The sequence below is a fragment of the Aotus nancymaae genome, unplaced genomic scaffold (assembly GCF_030222135.1).
Source record: "Aotus nancymaae isolate 86718 unplaced genomic scaffold, 86718_ANA_hifiasm-v0.15.2.pri h1tg000062l, whole genome shotgun sequence".
In the NCBI taxonomy this organism is placed as follows: Eukaryota; Metazoa; Chordata; class Mammalia; order Primates; family Aotidae; genus Aotus; species Aotus nancymaae.
In genome coordinates, this window is record NW_026988476.1 from 31,189,137 (window position 1) to 31,209,788 (window position 20,652).

A 20,652-nucleotide genomic window follows, 5' to 3' on the forward strand; every position below is an offset into this window, starting at 1 on the left:
TAATGCTCTTTGTTTAAAAATTAAGCTTTTGAGTTTTCTAAAAAAAAACCTCTGAAGTTAGAACTCTAAGTTTGTAGATTTAATATAAACTATTTGGGCTTTAAAATGGCATTTGGAGGTCTCCATGCTTTAAAAACTGTTTGGAAAAGATACCTTCCAAGCACTTAACTAAAATATTTGAGAATATAAAGCTTCCATTTATAAAAGGAGTAAAAATAAACATTTTTTCAAACTTCTGTTTGAAAGAATATACATAAAATTTTTTATGAAAAACTTCTTTAAATGTAACACTTTTAAGTTTAAAAATAAGTTCCTAATTGATTCATCTAAGACATTATTGTAAATTAAACTTTTTAATTTTTTTAATCTTTATACTAACAAAGTAAAGGCAAATATAAACTTTTTAAATTAATACTTTTAGTTTTAAATACTTTTGTTTCTCAATGTATTAATTCATTCCCAAGTATTTGGGAAAAATTAATTCCTATGTATTTGAGAATGATAGCATGCCAAAGTGCATTAAGATATCTTATCTATGTAAATTGGAATATAGGTTAAGCTGCATATAACAGGGGGCCAAAATAGAAGTGTTTTCAATTAGTCAGAAGTTATTTCTCTCTTCTGCACCAGTCTGGGAGTAAATAGTGCAATATTAGTGTAGGATATCTACTCCATGAGGTCATTCAGGGACCCAGGATCCTTCTCTTACTGTTGCACCATCTCTAGTATGCTCCACTGATTCTCATGGTCCATGGTAGCTCACCATCTCATCCACAATTAAAACAAGTTAGAAAAAAATGGGCAGAGTAGGGAATACCTCTTTCACTTTAAGGGCACAGGCCTAAAGTTGTGTATAACACTATCATTTATACCCCTTTGGCCAAAACTTAGTCTCATGGCCACATCTAGATGCAAGGAAGGCTGGGATTTGGTGAAAATTCAAAATCTTTCTCATAATAGGAGAAGAAAGGAATGGATATTGGGAAGTGATAACAAGAAGTCTCTTCCACAGACTGCCCCATTAGCCACCCAAATATCCAACTACACTTGACCTGCCAAGCAAAATTCCTTCCCTTTTCTCACAGGAGATACTCCCAGAGTCCCATCCAGTTATATCATCAAGTTGAAATTCCAGGATCTCTTGGTGATGGGCAGCTCTCTCCAAGTGTTGCTCCTGGGGTCAAATCACCTACAGTCTAAGAGAAGGCTCTTTTTTCCACAAAATGGTGATAGATGTGGAACCAAAAAGGAAGAGAAGAAACATGACAGTCATTGTTTCCACAGTGGTAATCAAGTCCTTCTGGTCAGAGCTTGTGAAGATCACTGTCCTGTTCCTGGTTCAGCCTCCCTCCCTCCCTCCCTCCCTTCCTTCCTTCCCTCTTGTACTGTCGCCCAGACTGGAATGCAGTGCTGTGATCTCTGCTCACTGTAACCTCTGCCTCCAAGGTTCAATTGATTGTCTTGCCTCAGCCTCCTGAGTAGCTGAGATTACAGGCACCTGCCACCATGCCCGGCTATTTTTTTGTATTTTTAGTAGAGACAGGGTTTCACCATATTGGCCAGGTTGGTCTTGAACTCCCAACCTCATGATCCGCCTGTCTCGGCCTCCCAAAGTGCTGGGATTACAGGCATGAGCCACCCCCGGTATTCATGGCTCCTAGCTCTGGGAGGTTATTCTTTGTCCATCAACCCCATGGTCACATCTGAAGGGCACGGGAGAGTTGGCATTTCTTGGGATCTACAAAACTTCTGCAGCCTGCTTCTTGTTGGAGCATGTTTACAAATCCAGATGTTGCTAAGAGAAAAAAAATCCAATATATATAAAATTATAAGTTTATACTTTCCAATGTCAATCATACACCAGAGGGTTCTTCCTTTGTGCCAATTTATGTTTGTACCACCTTTATGCCTCAGTAAAAATCTGTTTCCCAACAATATCAATCAATCAATCTCAATTCTAACATTCTAAAATTGAGCAAATAATTTCAAACTTACTATATCAATACTTCTACTAACAAGAAACCTAAGTAATGTTTAATATTTCCTCGTAGTCCTTTTTGTCATTGGAATGTATCTCCCTGAGAGTGTACATCAAAGTAATAGATTCAAAAGTCCCTTGTATTATTTGTTTTAATTCTGTGTGGTTATATTAACATTTTTATATACATCGAGTTTCATTTGTTTTTATTTGTATTCAATTTTAGTATTTTCCCCATACGTTCTGATTCAGCAATTACTTTTGATCAACAGAAGTATCACTAAAGACATATACCAAAGAAAGATTATCAGGAGAAACTTGATTTCCTTAATCTTTAAGGAGCACTTCTACACTTAAAAAAAAATCTTAATATAAAAACAGGCAAAAGACATACACACAAATTAATTTTTAGATAGAAGAAATAGCCAATGAATATATGAATTAATAGGACCTGCTTCATTGAACTATTTTGAGAGGAAAATAAGATACTCCCACAAAAAAATGATAATGATGATTATGTTGTTCTCACAAGTAATCCAAAAATAAAACAATGTACCATTTTTCACATTTCAGATTAGAAAAATTATTTAAAATATTTTTAATAAATGGTAATACATAGTATTGATGACAGTATTAAGGAAACAACTATTCTCATATACTTTTAGTGGACATAGAAACTTTTATTATATTTTTAGAGGACAACTTAACAACATGTATCAAAAATTTGGAAGTTTTGCAAACTCTCAGCAACTATATTTTAAGGCAATGATCATAAGAGTATAATCAAATAAATGTGACGTGGTACATGTACAATGATGCTTGCATGCCAAAAAATAGAAAAGAGCTAGAAGTAAACTAAATGTCTGTCTATGAAGAACTGGTTAACGAATGATGTACCCAGCCTATTTTAATTTACTTTAGATGCCTCGAATACTTCAACTGTTTTAAGTTCTTTTCACCACCAGATATTTTTTAAAAAATTCTATTTATTCAATGTAAGAACAAAAAGCCATAAATATTTCCCAGTGACAGTTCCCCCCAAATCATCTTACCCTGGCCCTAGTGAAAGACTCTTATGGGTCCAGGTATGTTTCCCTTCAGAATGGTTGTATTTTACTGCTCCTAGATCATATAGATCATTTATATAAGTCCACAGGCTTCCTCACTTAAAACTATCTAGCAAAAAATGTTAGGTAGTGTTTTGTCTGCCAGGCAGGACAGAGGTAATGCTACCTGCAACAGCCTCATTAAGTCCGGGGTTCAGAACATTTATGATGTCTCCAGATTTCTGTCCACTAGAATAGATAGCTTTTTCTTTACTGGTATTTTGGTTCAAGACTATTGCATCAAAAGGGAAAAGGGCAGTATCTCTCTTTGGTGTATATTTCATTTTAAGACCTAGGAAGAGAGGAGCAGGTCAAAGTAACATTGGCTTAACTGTTTTATCTAACATAGGAAGACAAGTCTAATAAATCAGAATATTCCTCAGCCTGCATCCTGCTGACCCTCACAAAGTTATCTTTTAATTCATGAGAATTCTCATAGTCTGAACGCTGCATATGACTATGGCCCATGTTGTATTTTTATGAGAGAGAAAAAAACGTCTGTGAAGGAAAGTTTCCATTTAAAGACAGAATCTTGTTCACCATCATAATCCCAACTCCCAAGTTAGAGTAGCACCAACAAAATATTAAAAATTGTCATGCTCTATAAAATGGACACCTACACAGCTATTGAAAGTCATGATGTAGATTTATATTTGTTGGCATACAAATATACATCTGGTAAATTTTAAGCTAAACAAGTTACAAACAACACTTTATAGCGTGATTCCATTTATGGAGAATCTCAAAGAAGAAACACCAACATATTAGCAATATTTATCTGGGATTTTCTTTAAGCTAATTATTTTATTGTTATTTATATAATTTCAATATTTTTAACCTGGTTGTTTTATTTTTATAATTACTGAGATTTTTTTTTTCTAGTTTTAATCATTCTTGACTTTTGCATCATTTCATCTCATTTTATGCCACTTTCTCTCAATGTTTCATCTGATTTTTGTGTTCTTAGCTAATTTTATCCTGATATGGGTAAAGAACAACCGACAACTGTTAGGTCCCATTCTACCAGCTCGGGAGTACAAAGAAAATTAACATCTCTGTTTAGGGCTTCAATTAAACGGTTTGAGTATACATGTTTCCATCATAAAAACTGTCTCTGCTTCTCAGAGAGACTGCTTTAGTGATATGGCCCTGAGATGCAAAGCATCAGATCGGAGCTGGAAACTAGGGGGCAGGAACAATTCCTGCCTTAACCCCACCAAGACTCAACACATCAATCCTCCTTGACAAGCATTTTCTCCAGCCACTTTCTATCCTTGTGATGATTTTGCATTAATGGTTTATCGCTCTCTCCCATCATTGGGTCCTGGTGACAACTGCATGAACCACTCATCCCATTCAATTACTTTGAATATCCAGAAGAAGGGACTCGGATCTGGGCCTCTTCATCCTCCAGATGCTCTGGGAATTCTCAGACAAATTATCTGTCTCCCCCTTAGTGACTCCAACTCCCTTTTATCTATATATTTTCTCACAGAAAAAACCATGTCAACTGCCTGGATAAGACCTTTGTTATATAGTTAGCTTTTTTCTGATTCTAAAAATATTGCTTTCTCTTAATTAAAAAAGTATGCAATGAAGGGAAGTCCAGAGGGGAAACAACATTTAAATTATTATTCATTCCAATACACAGAGATAAATGCTACTAACATTTAGATGAATTTCTTTCTTTATTATCTTTTATGCCTATATTTACACATTTTTTTAAAATACAGAGATTAAATTCAATGTGCATTTACTTAACATTTGCAAGAAATTAACTTAATATGAATATTCAATATATATTCATTAACATTTACATTAGAATTTCCTCACATTATTTATCTTCAAAAATATTTTTAATGCCTGGATAACTTTCCAATAAATGAAGCTACCATAATTTATTTAACTGAATTCTTTTTGCTGGATATTTAAGTAATTTTCTAGTTTTCTATATTATAAATAAAGTTGAAAGATTCTTGGACATAAATCTTTCTTTTTTCATCTCCAAATATTTCCTAAGATATGTTCCCATAATGAAATTTACTGGTCAAGTCTATTTGTAAAACATTCTCCTTCGTGGGAACAGATCATAGAGGAATGTACCTTTTTATCATCCAATGAACAAAGATGTTGCTTTAGTTTTGACTTTTAAAAAAATGTATGGCCTATAGCAGTTTGCTCTGGGATACTCTATTAACAGATAGTAATATATTTTTTTTTTTTTAGCTTTACAGAGTTATAATTGATATACAAAATTCACACATTTCTAATGTATATATCCTGATGAGTCTGGACATATGCCGTACATTTATGATATCATCACCACTACAAAGGTACTAAACATAGCTACCCCCTCCAAAAATTTCCTGTGTCCTTTCATGGGTTTTCTTTTATTGGTTTTGGTAAGAACATTTAACATGAGATGTATCTTATTAGCCTTTTTTAAAAAAACTTTTTTAGAAACAGTCTCACTCTGTTACCCAGACTGGAGTACAGTGGAGTGATCATAGCTCATTGCAGCCTCAAACTCCTGGACCCAAAAGATCCTCCCACCTCCCAAGTAGCTAGAACTATATATGTGCACCACCATGCCTGACTTCTTAACATATCTCAAAGTGCACAATACCCTATTGTTAAATAGGTACTATGTTGTACAGCATATCTCTAGAATTTATTCATCTTGCTTAACAAACTTTATACCCATTGAAAAACAATTCCTTGTAGAAATCCATTTTTAAAGTGTCTTTTCAATCCTAAACGTACTCCTTTTAATGTGAGAACAATGCATACAGATCAATCTTTTCTTTCATTAAGACCAAACACTCCCCAAAAGCTTAATCCTGGAGTTGTATTCTAACGGTCAAATAAGTTAGTTTCTGGCATAAACCTACAACACCATCCAGAAGCAGCGACTTCTTTAAAAGATGACATTAAAGCAAGATCTTCATTGCCGGTTCTCAGTATAGATGTGATCTGGGATTTAACAAAGACTTCCATGGAGACTTGCAATGCCTGATGGGAAAGGTTTCCCCAGGTATAATGCAGAAAACCAAATTGTTTTCCCTTCTACTACACTCATGTCACTCTCGATGCTTCACTCCTGACACCAGCTGTGTGGGTTTTTTCCCAGACCAACCAATTCTCAGACTCTAGGTGGGTGTCCTATAATTCAATGTAATTATGACACTAACTACGTGGAGTTAGTGCAGACCCCACAGGTTAATGGCTTAGTCTCACAAGACTGCCTCTCACTCTAGACACCAATCACAAGAGGTGGTTCCTTGGGTTACCCATGACTTCTGTCTGACTTGGCCACAAATCAGTGCTTCCCACTTCCCCATTGTCATGTTCAATTATTTGCTAGAATGGCTCGCAGAACTCAGGAAGACACATTTACTGGTTTATTGTAAAGGGTATTACAAATAATGCAGACAAACAGCCAGATGAAAAGGTAGATAAGGTATGTGGAAGGGGTGTAGAGGCTGCAAGCCATTTCCCCCACGTTGAGTAAGCCAGAAGCTCTCTGAACCCCGTAACTCAGGGATTTTTATGGAGGCTTCATCACATAGGCATGATCTGTTATTAACTCAATATCCAACCCCTCTTTCCTACCCAGGGGTTAGGGATGGGGCTGAAAGTTTCAAGCTTCCAATCATGGGCTGCCCTTTCTGATGAGCAGCCCCCATACAGGAGCCCACCAGGAGTTGCCTCATTAGAACAAAAGATGCTCTTATCACCCAGCAAAATCCAAGGGGCTAGGAGTTCTGTGTCAGGAACTGAGCTCAGAGACCAAATATGGAACAGAAGATGCACCTAGAACCCTTACTGCTCAGGAAATTACAAGAGATTTATTAGTTCTATGGACCCAGCACAATGGCTTGTGCCTATAATTCCAGCACTTTGGGAAGCCAATGCAGAAGTTTTGCTTGAGCCCAAAAGTTCAAGACTAGCCTGAGCAACATGGCAAGATCTCATCGCTACTAAAAAAAAAAAAAAATTTATAAATAGTAGGGCATGGTGGTGTACCTGTAGTCCCAGCTACTAGAAGGGCTAAGGAGGGAGGATCACTTGAACCCTGGAGTTTTAGCTTACAGTGAACTATGATCGCTCCACTGCACTCCAGCCTAGGCAACGGAACAAGACCCTGTCTCAAGACAAAAAATAAAAGAGTTCTGAGTGCAGAACCAGGGGCAGGGACCAAATCCATATTTTTATGATGTCACACTTAGCTGTGAACTACTTTCCAAACTATTACTGCTGCCTTCCTCACTCAGGTCTACCCAGCTTTGTTCCCTGGGTTTTATACATGACAACTTTGGCTCACGTTGAGGGGTCTTAAGAAGTATTAACCCCCATTTTGGAAAAAAAATATTTACAAACTATGCATCTAACAGAGAACTTATATCCAGGATGTATAAGTAACTTAAATCAACAAGAAAAAAAATAACATTTAAAAGTAGGCAAAGGACATAAGCAGACACTTCTCAAAAGAAGACATACAAGCAGCCAACAAACATTTTAAAAATGCTGAACATCACCACTATCAGAGAGATGCAAATCAAAACCACAGTAAGATACCCTCTCTTCCCAGTCCAAAAGGCTATGATAAAAAAAGTCAAAAAAAACAACAGATGCTGGCAAGGATGCAGAGGAAAGGGAACGCTTATACACTGCTGGTGGGAATGTAAATAAGTTCAGCCACTGTGGGAAGCAGTTTGGAGATTTCTCTAACAACTTAAAACAGATCTACCAATCGACCCAGCAGTTTCATTACTGGAAAATAAATCATTCTACCAAAAGGACACATGCACTCACATTTATCAAAGCACTATTCACAATAGAAAAAATAATCAGTGCTGTACTGGTGGATTAGATAAAGTAAATGTGCTACATATACAGCATGGAATATGGAATACTATGCAGCCATTTAAAAAGAATGAATTCACGTCTTTTGCAGCAATGTAGATGCAGCTGGAGGCCAACATGCTAAGTGAATTAACACAGAAACAGAAAACCAAATACTATATGTGCTCACTTACGAGTGGAAGCTAAACATTGGGTACGGACATGAAGATGGCAACCATCAACACTGGGTACTACTAGGGGGAGGAGGGAAGGGGGAAATGGCTGATCAACAGAAGCCCAACCCTCAACATCACACGATATGTCCATATAACAAACCTACACATCTACCCCCAAATCTAAAATAATTTTTATGAAGAATTGTAACTCCCATTTTGAGAATTCATTTTATGATGACTTGCTTTAACCAAAGACTTTTTGTTTATTTGTTAGAACTCTACAAGCTGTTTTTGAGTACACGTTTAAGCAGGAAACTGCCCCCTACCCCCAGGAAAAACCTTACATGGACTGCCAATATATGATAGGGATCAAAACCCCTACCCCCAGGAAAATCCTTACGTGGAATTCCATTACATATTAAAAAGATCAAAGCTACTCTGGTTGAAACCAGGTGGGGCTTTTGGCCACTAAAACTTTACTCATCCCTATTCCCAAGCCAAGTGACACTCAAGTCTTTTCAGAGAACTCCTAAGCTTAAAAATCATAGGCTTATACCAAACCAAAATCCAGTTTGCTGAAAGGGAACTGTGAGCAACCATCAAAGTACTCAAGTATGTAGTGAAGCACTCCCAGGCAACTTAAATTGAAAAAAAAAAAAAAAAAAAAGTCATAAAAGTTCAATTTGGCCAGGCACAGTGGCTCATGCATATAATCCCAGCACTTCAGGAGGCCAAGGCAGACAGTTCAGACCAGCTGGCCAACATTGCAAAACCCCATCTCTACTGAAAATACAAAAATTAGCAGGCTGTGGTGGTGCATGCCTTTGGTCCCAGCTACTCAGGAGGCTTAGGAGGGAGGATGGCTTGAGCCCAAGAGGTGCAGGTTGCAGTGAACCGAGAGTGCTCCATTGCACTCCAGCTTGGGTGACAGAGCGAGACCCTTATCTCAACAACAAAAAAAGTTCAATTTGTTCCATTTTTATAGCCAAAGTTCATGATGAAGCCAACAGCACAGTTACGTTGCAGCAGACTCATTTCATCAAGAACTTTCAATGTGCCAATTAGCAGAGCATATCTTGTTCTGGGTGTCTGATAATAATTCTGCTCCTATTCCCCTGGCATGAGTCAGTCTACCATAGCTTTATTTGGAATATGGAGGAATGCTGAAATAAACATGTTTATTTTTAATAAATTTTTAAGTTGTGATGGGCCAGAATTCAAGCATACATAGGTTATCCTGAAAAATAACACACTATTTCCCAAGTGCTTGATGACTTATGGGGTCACCTACCTTGTTCTATGCTTCTAAATAATGCAGCAATTTCTCCCAGGAATGATTCCCCTGGAATCATTCATTTCTGTTCATTAATATTGTGTTAACCATGCAGCGATTTTCAGGCATCATATTGTGATACATTATGTTCTTGTGTTTGTCAACCTGTATAACAAAGCAAACTTCTTGTAGTTACTAACATAGAATATACATTATAACTCAATTCAATTATACTTTAGAATTTAGAGCCAAACCACAAAATATGGAAGCACAGTCTAATATACAAACTAAGATTAGACTGTAATGCCCTGGGATTTTTCCTTGGGTGTTAGGATAGAAAGAGTCACTCTGATTTGCACGGTCTTTCTGATTATGCCAGAGAATTTTGAAGCCATCATCTTCTAATTCTTATACATCCTGAATGTGTGTATGAGAACTGAAGACTACAGAAGCCTCAAGTCTATGCGATTCAAACCTATGCTGTCTTAGACAGCAGACATATCGTTGTCACAACAGGATGAAAGATTGATTAACAGAATAATTTCAGCAGGTCTAGTTAGCATGTAAACTACTTTTTTTAACTTTTAAGTTCAGGGGTACATGTGTAGGTTTGTTACACAGGTAAATGTGTGTCATGGGGATTTGTTATGCAGCTTATTTTATCACCCAGGTACTAAACCTAGCACTCATTAATTACTTTTCCTGATCCTCCTCCCACCCTTCACCCTCCAATAGGCTCCAGTGTGTGTTGTTCCCATCTAGGTGTCCATGTGTTACCAACTGCTCGATGGCTTATGGGGTCACCTTATTTAGCTCCCACTTATAAGTGGGATCATGCGGTAATTAGATTTCTCTTTCTGCATTAGTTTGCTAAAGATAATGGCCTCCAGCTCCATCCATGTCCCTGCAAAGGACATCATCTTGTAAAGTACTTCTAATGGCAAAACATACAAAAATGTATCATTACACATTGCAGGAGGCGATGTAGCCTGCTCCCAAACAAGGGCACAGATTCCCAAATTCCCACAGGGTGATCACCAGCACTGAGTGCGGATTCTACCAGGCATCAGAAGGTTCCCTTGCCATTCTTTTTAACTTTTTTTTTATTGTATTTTAGATTTGGGGGTGCATGTGGAGAACATGCAAAATTGTTGCATAGGTACACACATGGCAGTGTGATTTGCTGCCTTTCTCCCCTTCACCTATATCTGGCATTTCTCCCCATGCTATCTTTCCCCACCTCTCTACCCCCCGCTGTCCCTCCCCTAATTACCCCCAACAGACCCCAGTGTGTAGTGCTCCCCTCCCTGTGTCCATGTGTTCTCATTGTTCAACACCCGCCTATGAGTGAGAACATGCGGTGTTTGATTTTGTGTTCTTGTGTCAGTTTGCTGAGAATGATGGTTTCCAGGTTCATCCAAGTCCCTAAAAAGGACACGAACTCATCGTTTTTGATGGCTGCATACTATTCCATGGTGTATATGTGCCACATTTTCCCCATCCAGTCTATCTTCTGTGGGCATTTGGGTTGGTTCCAGGTCTTTGCTATTGTAAACTGTGCCGCAATGAACCTTAGTGTGCATGTGTCCTTATAGTAGAACGATTTCTAATCCTTTGGCTATATACCCAGTAATGGGATTGCTGGGTCAAATGGAATTTCTATTTCTAAGTCCTTGAGGAATCGCCACACTGTCTTCCACAATGGTTGAACTAGTTGACACTCCCACCAACAGTGTAAAAGTGTTCCTATTTCTCCACATCCTCTCCAGCATCTGTTGTCTCCAGATTTTTTAATGATCGCCATTCTAACTGGCGTGAGATGGTATCTCAATGTAGTTTTGATTTGCATTTCTCTAATGACCAGTGATGATAAGCATTTTTTCATATGTTTGTTGGACTCATGTATGTCTTCTTTTGTAAAGTGTCTGTTCATATCCTTTGCCCACTTTTGAATGGGCTTGTTTGTTTTTTTCTTGTAAATCTGTTTTAGTTCATTGTAAATTCTGGATATCAGCCCTTTGTCTGATGGGTAAACTGTAAAAATTTTTTCCCATTCCGTTGGTTGCTGATTCACTCTAATGACTGCTTCTTTTGCTGTGCAGAAGCTGTGGAGTTTGATTAGGTCCCATTTGTCTATTTTGGCTTTTGTTGCCATTGTTTTTGGTGTTTTGGTCATGAAATCCTTGCCTACGCCTATGTCCTGAATGGTTTTGCCTAGATTTTCTTCTAGGGTTTTTATGGTGTTAGGTCTTATGTTTAAGTCTTTAATCCATCTGGAATTAATTTTAGTGTAAGGTGTCAGGAAGGGTCCAGTTTCTGCTTTCTGCACATGGCTAGCCAGTTTTCCCAACACAATTTATTAAACAGGGAATCCTTTCCCCATTGCTTGTTTTTGTCAGGTTTGTCAAAGATCAGATGGTTGTAGATATGTTGTGTTGCCTACGAGGCCTCTGTTCTGTTCCATTGGTCTATATCTCTGTTTTGGTACCAGTACCATGCTGTTTTGATTACTGTAGCTTTGTCGTATACTTTGAAGTCCGGTAGTGTGATGCTCCCGCTTTGTTCTTTTTACTTAGAATTGACTTGGCTATGCGGGCTCTCTTTTGGTTCCATATGAAGTTTAAGGTGGTTTTTTCCAGTTCTGTGAAGAAGGTCATTGGTAGCTTGATGGGGATAGTGTTCAATCTGTAAATTACTTTGGGCAGTATGGCCATTTTCATGATATTGATTCTTCCTAACCATGAACATGGAATGTTTCTCCATCTGTTTGTGTCCGCTCTTATTTCGTTGAGCAGTGGTTTGTAGTTCTCCTTGAAGAGGTCCTTTACGTTCCTTGTTAGTTGTATTCCTAGGTATTTTTTTCTCTTCATAGCAATTGTGAATGGCAGTTCATTCTTAATTTGGCTCTCTTTACATCTGTTATTGGTGTATAGGAATGCTTGTGATTTTTGCACGTTGATTTTGTATCCTGAGATTTTACTGAAGTTGCTTATCAGTTTCAGGAGATTTTGAGCTGAGATGATGGGGTCTTCTAGATATACAATCATGTCGTCTGCAAATAGAGATAATTTGACTTCTTCCTTTCCTATTTGAATACCCTTTATTTCTTTTTCTTGCCTGATTGCTCTGGCTAGAACTTCCAGTACTGTATTGAATAGGAGTGGTGAGAGAGGGCATCCTTATCTAGTGCCAGATTTCAAAGGGAATGCTTCCAGTTTTTGCCCATTCAGTATGATATTGGCTGTTGGTTTGTCGTAAATAGCTTATATTATTTTGAGATACATTCCATCAATACCTAGTTTATTGAGGGTTTTTAGCATAAAAGGCTGTTGAATTTTGTCAAAGGTCTTCTCTGCATCAATTGAGATAATCATGTGGTTTTTGTCTTTGGTTCAGTTTATGTGGTGAATTACGTTTATAGACTTGTGTATGTTGAACCAGCCTTGCATCCCCAGGATGAATCCTACTTGATCATGGTGGATAATCTTTTTGATGTGCTGTTGCAATCAGCTTGCCAGTATTTTATTGAAGATTTTTGCATCTATGTTCATCATGGATATTGGCCTGTATTTTTCTTTTCTTGTTGAGTCTCTATCGGGTTTTAGTATCAGAATGATGTTGGTCTCATAAAATGATTTGGGAAGGATTCCCTCCTTTTGGATTGTTTGGAATAGTTTCAGAAGCAGTGGTACCAGCTCCTCTTTGTATGTCTGGTAGAATTCAGCTGTGAACCCATCTGGACCTGGGCTTTTTTTAGGTGGTAGGCTCTTAATTGCTGCCTCAACTTCAGACCTTGTTATTGATCTATTCAGGGTTTTGACTTCTTCCTGATTTAGGCTTGGGAGGAGGCAAGTGTCCAGGAATTTATCCATTTCTTCCAGGTTTCCTAGTTTATGTGCATAGAGTTGTTTGTAATAATCTCTCATGATGGTTTGAATTTCTGTGGAATCTGTGGTGATATCCCCTTTATCGTTTTTTATTGCATCTATTTGGTTATTCTCTTTTCTTTTTTATTAATCTGGCTAGTGGTCTGTCTATTTTGTTGATCCTTTTGAAAAACCAGCTCCTGGATCTATTGATTTTTTGAAGGGTTTTTTGTGTGTCTATCTCCTTCAGTTCTGCTCTGATCTTAGTTATTTCTTGTCTTCTTCTAGGTTTTGAGGTTTTTTGATCTTGCTCCTCTAGCTCTTTCAATTTTGATGATAGGGTGTCAATTTTAGATCTCTCCTTTCTTCTCATGTGGGAACTTATTGCTATATATTTTCCTCTAGACGCTGCTTTAAATGTGTCCCAGAGGTTCTGGTATGTTGTGTCTTCATTCTCGTTGGTTTTGAAGAATACCTTTATTGCTGCCTTCATTTCATTGTTTATCCAGTCAACATTCAAGAGCCAATTGTTCAATTTCCATGAAGCTGTGCAGTTCTGGGTTAGTTTCTGAATTCTGAGTTCTAACTTGATTGCACTGTGGTCTGAGAGACTGTTATGTTTTCCATTCTTTTGCATTTGCTGAGGAGTGATTTACTTCTAATTATGTGGTCAATTTTAGAGTAGGTGTGATGTGGTGCTGAGAAGAATGTATATTCTGTGGATTTAGGGTGGAGAGTTCTGTGAATGTCTAATAGATTTGCTTCTCCCAGGTCTGAATTCAAGTCCTGGATATCCTTGTTAATTTTCTGTCTGGTTGATCTGTCTAATATTGACAATGGGGTGTTAAAATCTCCCAGTATTATTGTGTGGGAGTCTAAGTCTCTTTGTAAGTCATTAAGAACTTGAGAACTTGCCTTATGTATCTGGGTGCTCCTGTATTGGGTGCATATATATTTAGGATCGTTAGCTCTTCTTGTTGTATTGATCTTTTTACCATTATGTAATGTCCTTCTTTGTCTCTTTTGATCTTTGTTGCTTTAAAGTCTATTTTGTCAGAGATGAGAATTGCAACTCCTACTTTTTTTTGCTCTCCATTTCCTTGGTAAATCTTCCTCCATCCCTTTATTTGAGCCTTCGTGTATCCTTGCATGTGAGATGGGTTTCCTGGATACAGCACACTGATGGGTTTTGGCTTTTTATCCAATTTTCCAGTCTATGTCTTTTGACTGGGGCATTTAGTTCATTTACATTTAGGGTTAATATTGTCATATGTGAATTTGATCCTGCCATTTTGATGCTAGCTGGCTGTTTTGCCCATTAGTTGATGCAGATTCTTCATTGTGTTGATGCCCTTTACCCTTTCGTATGTTTTTGGAGTGGCTGGTACTGGTTGTTCCTTTCTATATGTAGTGCCTCTTCAGGGGCTCTTGTAAAGTGGGCCTGGTGGTGATGAAATCTCTGAATACTTGTTGGTTCGCAAAGGATTTTATTTTTCCTTCACTTATAAAGCTTAGTTTGGCTGGATATGAAATTCTGGGTTGAAAGTTCTTTTCTTTAAGAATGTTGAAGATTGGTCCCCACTCTCTTCTGGCTTGTAGGGTTTCTTCTGAGAGATCTGCTGTGATTCTGATGGGCTTCCCTTTGTGGGTAACTCGACCTTTCTCTCTGGCTGCCCTTAGCATTTTCTCCTTCATTTCAACCCTGGTGAATCTGATGATTATGTGCCTTGGGGTTGCTCTTGTTGAGGAATATCTTTGTGGTGTTCTCTGTGTTTCCTGGACTTGAATATTGGCCTGCCTTGCTAGGTTGGGGAAGTTTTCCTAGATAATATTCTGAAGAGTATTTTCCAGCTTCGATTCATTCTCTTCGTCACATTCAGGTACACCTATCGAACATAGATTAGGTCTTTTCACATAGTCCCACATTTCTTGGAAACTTTGTTCATTCCTTTTTACCGTTTTTTCTCTAATCTTGCCTTCTTGTTTTATTTCATTGAGTTGTTCTTCGACCTCTGATATCCTTTCTTCTGCTTGGTCAATTCAGCTGTTGAAACTTGTGTATGCTTCGTGAAGTTCTTGTGTTGTGTTTTTCAGCTCCATCAATTCACTTATATACCTCTCTAAGTTGTCCATTCTTGTTAGCATTTCATCAAATCTTTTTTCAAGATTCTTAGTTTCTTTTCATTGGGTTATAACATGTTCTTTTAGCTCATGGAAGTTTTTTATTACCCATCTTCTTAAGCCTGATTCTGTAATTTCATCACACTCATTCTCCATCCAGCCATCTTCTCTTGCTGGTGAGGAGTTGTGATCCCTTGTAGGAGGAGAGGTGTTCTGGTTTTAGGTGTTTTCATCCTTTTTGCACTGGTTTCTTCCCATCTTTGTGGATTTATCCACCTGTCATCTTTGTAGTTGTTGACTTTCATATTGGGTCTCTGAGTGAATGTCTGGTTTGTTGATGATGAAGTTATTTCTGTTTCTTAGTTTTCCTTCTAACAGTCTGGCCCCTCTGCTATAGGACTGCTGAGGTCCACTCCAGGCCCTGCTTGCCTGGGGATCACCTGCAGTAGCTGCAGAACAGTAAGGGTTGCTACCAGTTTCTTCTTCTGCTATCTTTGTCCCAGAAGGATACCCACCAGATGTCAGTCTGATCTCTCCTTTATGAGGTGACTCTTTGGATATATGGGGGTCAGGGAGCTGCTTGAGGAGACAGTCTGTCCTTTATAGGAGCTTGAGTGCTGAGCTGTGAGCTCTGTTGTTCATTCAGTGCTGCTGGGCAGGTAAGTTTAAGTCTGCTGCAGCAGAACTCATAAACCACTTTTTTTCCCCAGGTGTTCTGTCCTGGGGAGTTAGGGCTTTATTTATGAGTTTCCCTTGTGCTGCTGCCTTTTTTTTCAGGGCTGCCCTGCCCAGCAAGGAGGCAGCCTAGTCACTGTCTGCCTGCAGAGGCTTTGCTGAGCTGCTGTGGGCTCCACCCAGCTGCCGTGTGAACTTCCCTGCAGTCCTGTTTATATGGGTGTAGTTAGAACTGCCTCAGCAATGGTGGCCCACCTCTGTAATGGCAGACTCTCTCTGTAATGGTGGGTTGCCTCGGGAATGGCAGGTTGCCTTGGCAACAGCAGGCTGCCTCAGCAATGGTGGACTACCTCCGTAGTGGTGGAGTGCCTCGGTAATGGCAGACGCCCCTCCCCCACAAAGCTGGACCGTCCCGGGTTCAGCTGTGCTTGCTGTGAAGCTCTCAACCCAGAGCACTTCCAATTGCTTTTTTTTTTTTTTTTTTTGTGGGGGTGGGACCAGCCGAGCCTGATCACCTGGCTCCCTGCCTCAGAGCCTTTTTTTTTTTTTTTTTTTTTTTAGTTGAATGGTTGACTCTCTCCCAGTTGTTCCAGTTGCCTGTTGAAAAGTCACTGGGATCTGTGTGATTTCCCATGCGGTGACCCAATGCACTGGCTGAAACAGCGACACTGAGATTCATGGTGCTTTTTTGCCTGGGAATCTCCTGGCCTGGCTCCCTGTTTCAGTCCCCTTTTTTAATCAGCTGAATGGGCGACTGTGTCTTCCCAGAGCTCCTATCGCCAGCTAAAACAGCACCCAGACCAGAGTATTTTGTATGGAGAACCACCATACCGGGGCACCAGCAAAACAGTCGCACCACCAAAACAGCTGTGCTGGTGACCCATGGGGCTCCTCCACCTGGGAATCTCCTGGTCTGTGGGCAATAAAAATCCATCTGGAAATGCGGCATCCACTCACCCTCTGTGCTTTCACTGGGAGCTGCTCCTAATCAGCCATCTTGGATCTTCTCCACCTTGCCATTCTTATAGAAGGTTCTGCAAGACCCTGCTGACCCCCAACTCCTAACACACTTTTCTACCTACTTCCAGCTGGTCTGAACACTACCTTCTCACCAGGTGCAAGGAACCGATACAAAGCAACCCTTGCACATTGCTGAATATTTACTGTGAAATGATGGAAATGGGAGGCCAGTTTGTCAAGCACAACATACCCTGGCAGGCCCACTTGCTGCAGATAAAGTTAAAGGGCTTTTAAGATTAAAGTCAAGAAATGGTACCAGGCAGGGTAGAAGACAGGTGATCTCGCTTAATCATTTTAAGGTCAGTGAAACTTCCTGTCCTGTAGTTTCTCTAAGTTAAGGCCTAGCCAACTGGCTTCGGTGTGGTTCATCATTCATTCATTCATTTATGAATGACATGCCTTTTAGCCCTTTCTGCAGTATATAATGAACAGTAGAATCAAGTTCACATAGCCTGCCCTGGGCTTGTTTTGAGATATCTATATAAAAGCAAGACTTCATTAAAAAGGACTGCATAAATGAGAGAAGAATCATTTGAAGTTTTAAATAAATTTATATAATTTACCTTTAACCAGATACTTAAAGATTTGAAACTAAGAAAAAAATCACATTATTTCTTAGATTTAAAGGACAGATTAAATAAATTTTTTTTCTTAATTTAGTATGGACTATGGTGAGACTCAGTATTAATTGGTAGGTAGAAATCTAACATGACACACAAAAGGCAAGACTTGTTAGAAGGCAGTGCCAGGTAAAGGCAAACCTCAAACAAACAGGTCCCTAGTACACTCTGTAGCACATAAGTATTTGATTCTTTGCCAAGCTGTTTCTTGTATTAGTGAAATCCTGTGCTGCTCTGAACATGCACTGGGCAGCATATAGAGGTAAATAGTTTGTAATGTGTTTTGGAGACAGCAAAGTCTGCCCCTAATCAGATTTTCCTGGAATCCACCTCATTTGTGGAATGTTGACAACCTCAAGATGATTGAAATCAAAAGTTTCATAGTAACAGATAATTATAGCAATGTAAAATTTTCTCTCCTTACTCTTCTTTTTCCCTGAGCAAATGAAGTGTGTTTTGTATTTCAGGTTTCCAAATACTATTCACAAAACTTAATTTATATCTGTACTCTGTGACTCACATTGTTTTTAGTTAATGACACCTGTTTTTCTGTTTTATTTTTATTATTATCTAGTTCAGTTTTTTTTTTTCTTTTTTTGAGAAGGGATCTCATTCTGTCATCCAGGCTGAAGAGCACTGGCATGATCACAGCTCAGTGCATCTCCAACCCGTTGGGCTCAAGTGATCCTTCCACCACCATGCCTATTTAAAAAATATTTGTAAAGATGAGGGTGGGAGTGGGGGTCTCATCATGTTGCCCAGGCTGGTCTCAAACTCCTGGTCTCAAGCAATCCTCCTGCCTCAGCCTCCCAAAGCACTGGGATTACAGCCATGAGCCACATGCCTAGCCTAATTCAATTTTAAAAACTTAGTTCTCAGTTATTAGCATAGTAAACATCAATGATTGCTTTTGGCTGAAATAAGAGCAGCATCTGTGGGAAATCTACAAAGATGATTAAATTATCCTGCCACCCAGCAAAGACAGAAGAGCAATAAGATCTCCAAAGAAAATCTGGCATTATTTTATGCCAGAATAAAAATGGCTGATTCCAGGGTGTCTGGCATTTCCTGGGCTCTACTGCATTTATCTACTGCTTCAGCTCTATCCTAAGGGGCCACCCAGAACACTGTAACCCCATCTTTGTCCTCCCAAAATCCCAAGTATATAGGTAACTTGAGAAAACAAAATCTGGAAAGTGAACCCCTTCCAATCAAAGATCACTTCATAGAGGAAAACATAGAACACCTGATGGGATAACACTCTAGAAAAATGGAGATTCCATAAATTCTCTAATGTGGTGTACTCTATGTATAACCAAAGAGAGCTCACAGACCCCCAATGTGGCCAGAAAATAGCACTTACTTCAAAAAGATAGAATGAAATTGACATAGAATAATCATCCTTGTCATTCTTCCAGCATGGCAGAGTCCTTTCATCTACTGTGTAACTGACTGGAGGATGCAGTTTATCCTGGGTGAGCTTTCCATAAGGAGGAAAAAAAAAATCTCATTTTTGTGCACATAGCCTCAGACAATTGATTCTTTTTGGATGGAAAATTAATCCTAGCTTTGTATCACTAATGGGAAGGTTTCTGTAATATAAAAGGCAGGCACAAAGAAAAAGAGTATTTTTAATCTAAAGTGCCTGCTCTCCCCCCTTTTTTTAAACAAAATACTGTATGCCAATTTGCAAGTGAAGTTGTGCAAGCCCTAATTTTCCTCTTTGAAGCCTTGCTTGCCACGGGTTGCATTGGCAAGGATAGATTCTATTTTGCATACATGCCCAGTCAGGCTTTCTCTCAATCTTAGCAACATCTGGTGTCCCTCTAGAGTCTATCTGAGATCCATAATTACTTCTTTACCATGTCAATGTCTGTAAATGTCTCTTCCCCACTGTCCTGCTTCTTTCAGACTTTTCTCTTTACTGTTGACACATCATTGTAAGAAGACACTTTTTAATTCTATGGTTGAAATCTTTGCCTCACAAAATGATTACCATCACCAGGAAGAATGGTTTATAAATAATGGTCTGATCCAAGTGATTCTAATACCAAATGTAAGACCATAGCTCTTCTCAGAAACCATCAACCCATTGTTCTAGCTTTGCTAGTCCATGTAGACGCAAGACTCTTCTTTCCAGGGACATACTTGGCTTTCAAGAATGTGGGGAAAATTTATTTGAAAATGCCAATAATTTGGAAAAAGACCATCCACTCTTAGGATGCCTTACTTCCATGTTATCCTTTTGTTGGCAAGGGAGACAGATTTTCAAACAACATCTCACTTAAGCCTAGGAATATATTTAGCCTGCTAAATGGACTTGCTAACTCCCAACTCCCAACTCCTGGGTATGTTTGTTTCTTTAACCAGCTGAGAACTCTCAAGCTGTAGCAAGAAAGACCCTCCTTATGCATGGAGGGTCAGCTGCTACACGAGCACCTCAGAAGTTGCCAACAGCCTTTGTACAAATCATACAGGGATTCAAACTTCAACTCTTCTAAGGTCAAAGGAAACACACCAAAAGTTAATATTTGCATTCTTGTGTCTTTAGCAATGATAATAATAAAATGTAAATTTTAAGATGGAAAAATCTAAGATCTCACTGGGCCTGCAACTGGGGCTTTATAGGATCCTGCCTGGCATCTGTGAACCATCTTTTACTTACCTAGTGTGCCTGGATATTCTGGTATATTATGGGGAGTTTGTGAAGTAGCATTTCTCCTCGAGAGTCTTTAGAGAGCTCCACCTGCCTAAGTATTCTGTGACTCTTCCCCTCCTGTGATCTATGGTTAGATTGGGGATAAGAGCCCGGCACACACTATAGAGCAGGAACGATATACCCATCCACTCCCAAGAATGTGAGCACTGTGAGAACAAGGCCCTTGTCTGTATGTGGACTGTATCCTCCCCAGTGCCTAGAACAGAGCCTGGCATTTACAGCAGGAGTTCAGTAAGTATTTGTTGATTGAACA

General features: G+C 38.9%; 1 long non-coding RNA gene across 1 annotated transcript in view; it reads right to left on the minus strand.

The window, feature by feature from the left end:
- Window positions 1-1,398: 1,398 nt before the first annotated feature.
- LOC135270406 (uncharacterized) overlaps window positions 1,399-20,652 on the minus strand; it is a 71,691-nt gene continuing 52,437 nt past the window's right edge. Inside the window, exon 3 of the long non-coding RNA XR_010338540.1 lies at window positions 1,399-1,795. This is a non-coding gene — a long non-coding RNA (uncharacterized LOC135270406). The remainder of the gene's footprint in view (window positions 1,796-20,652) is intronic.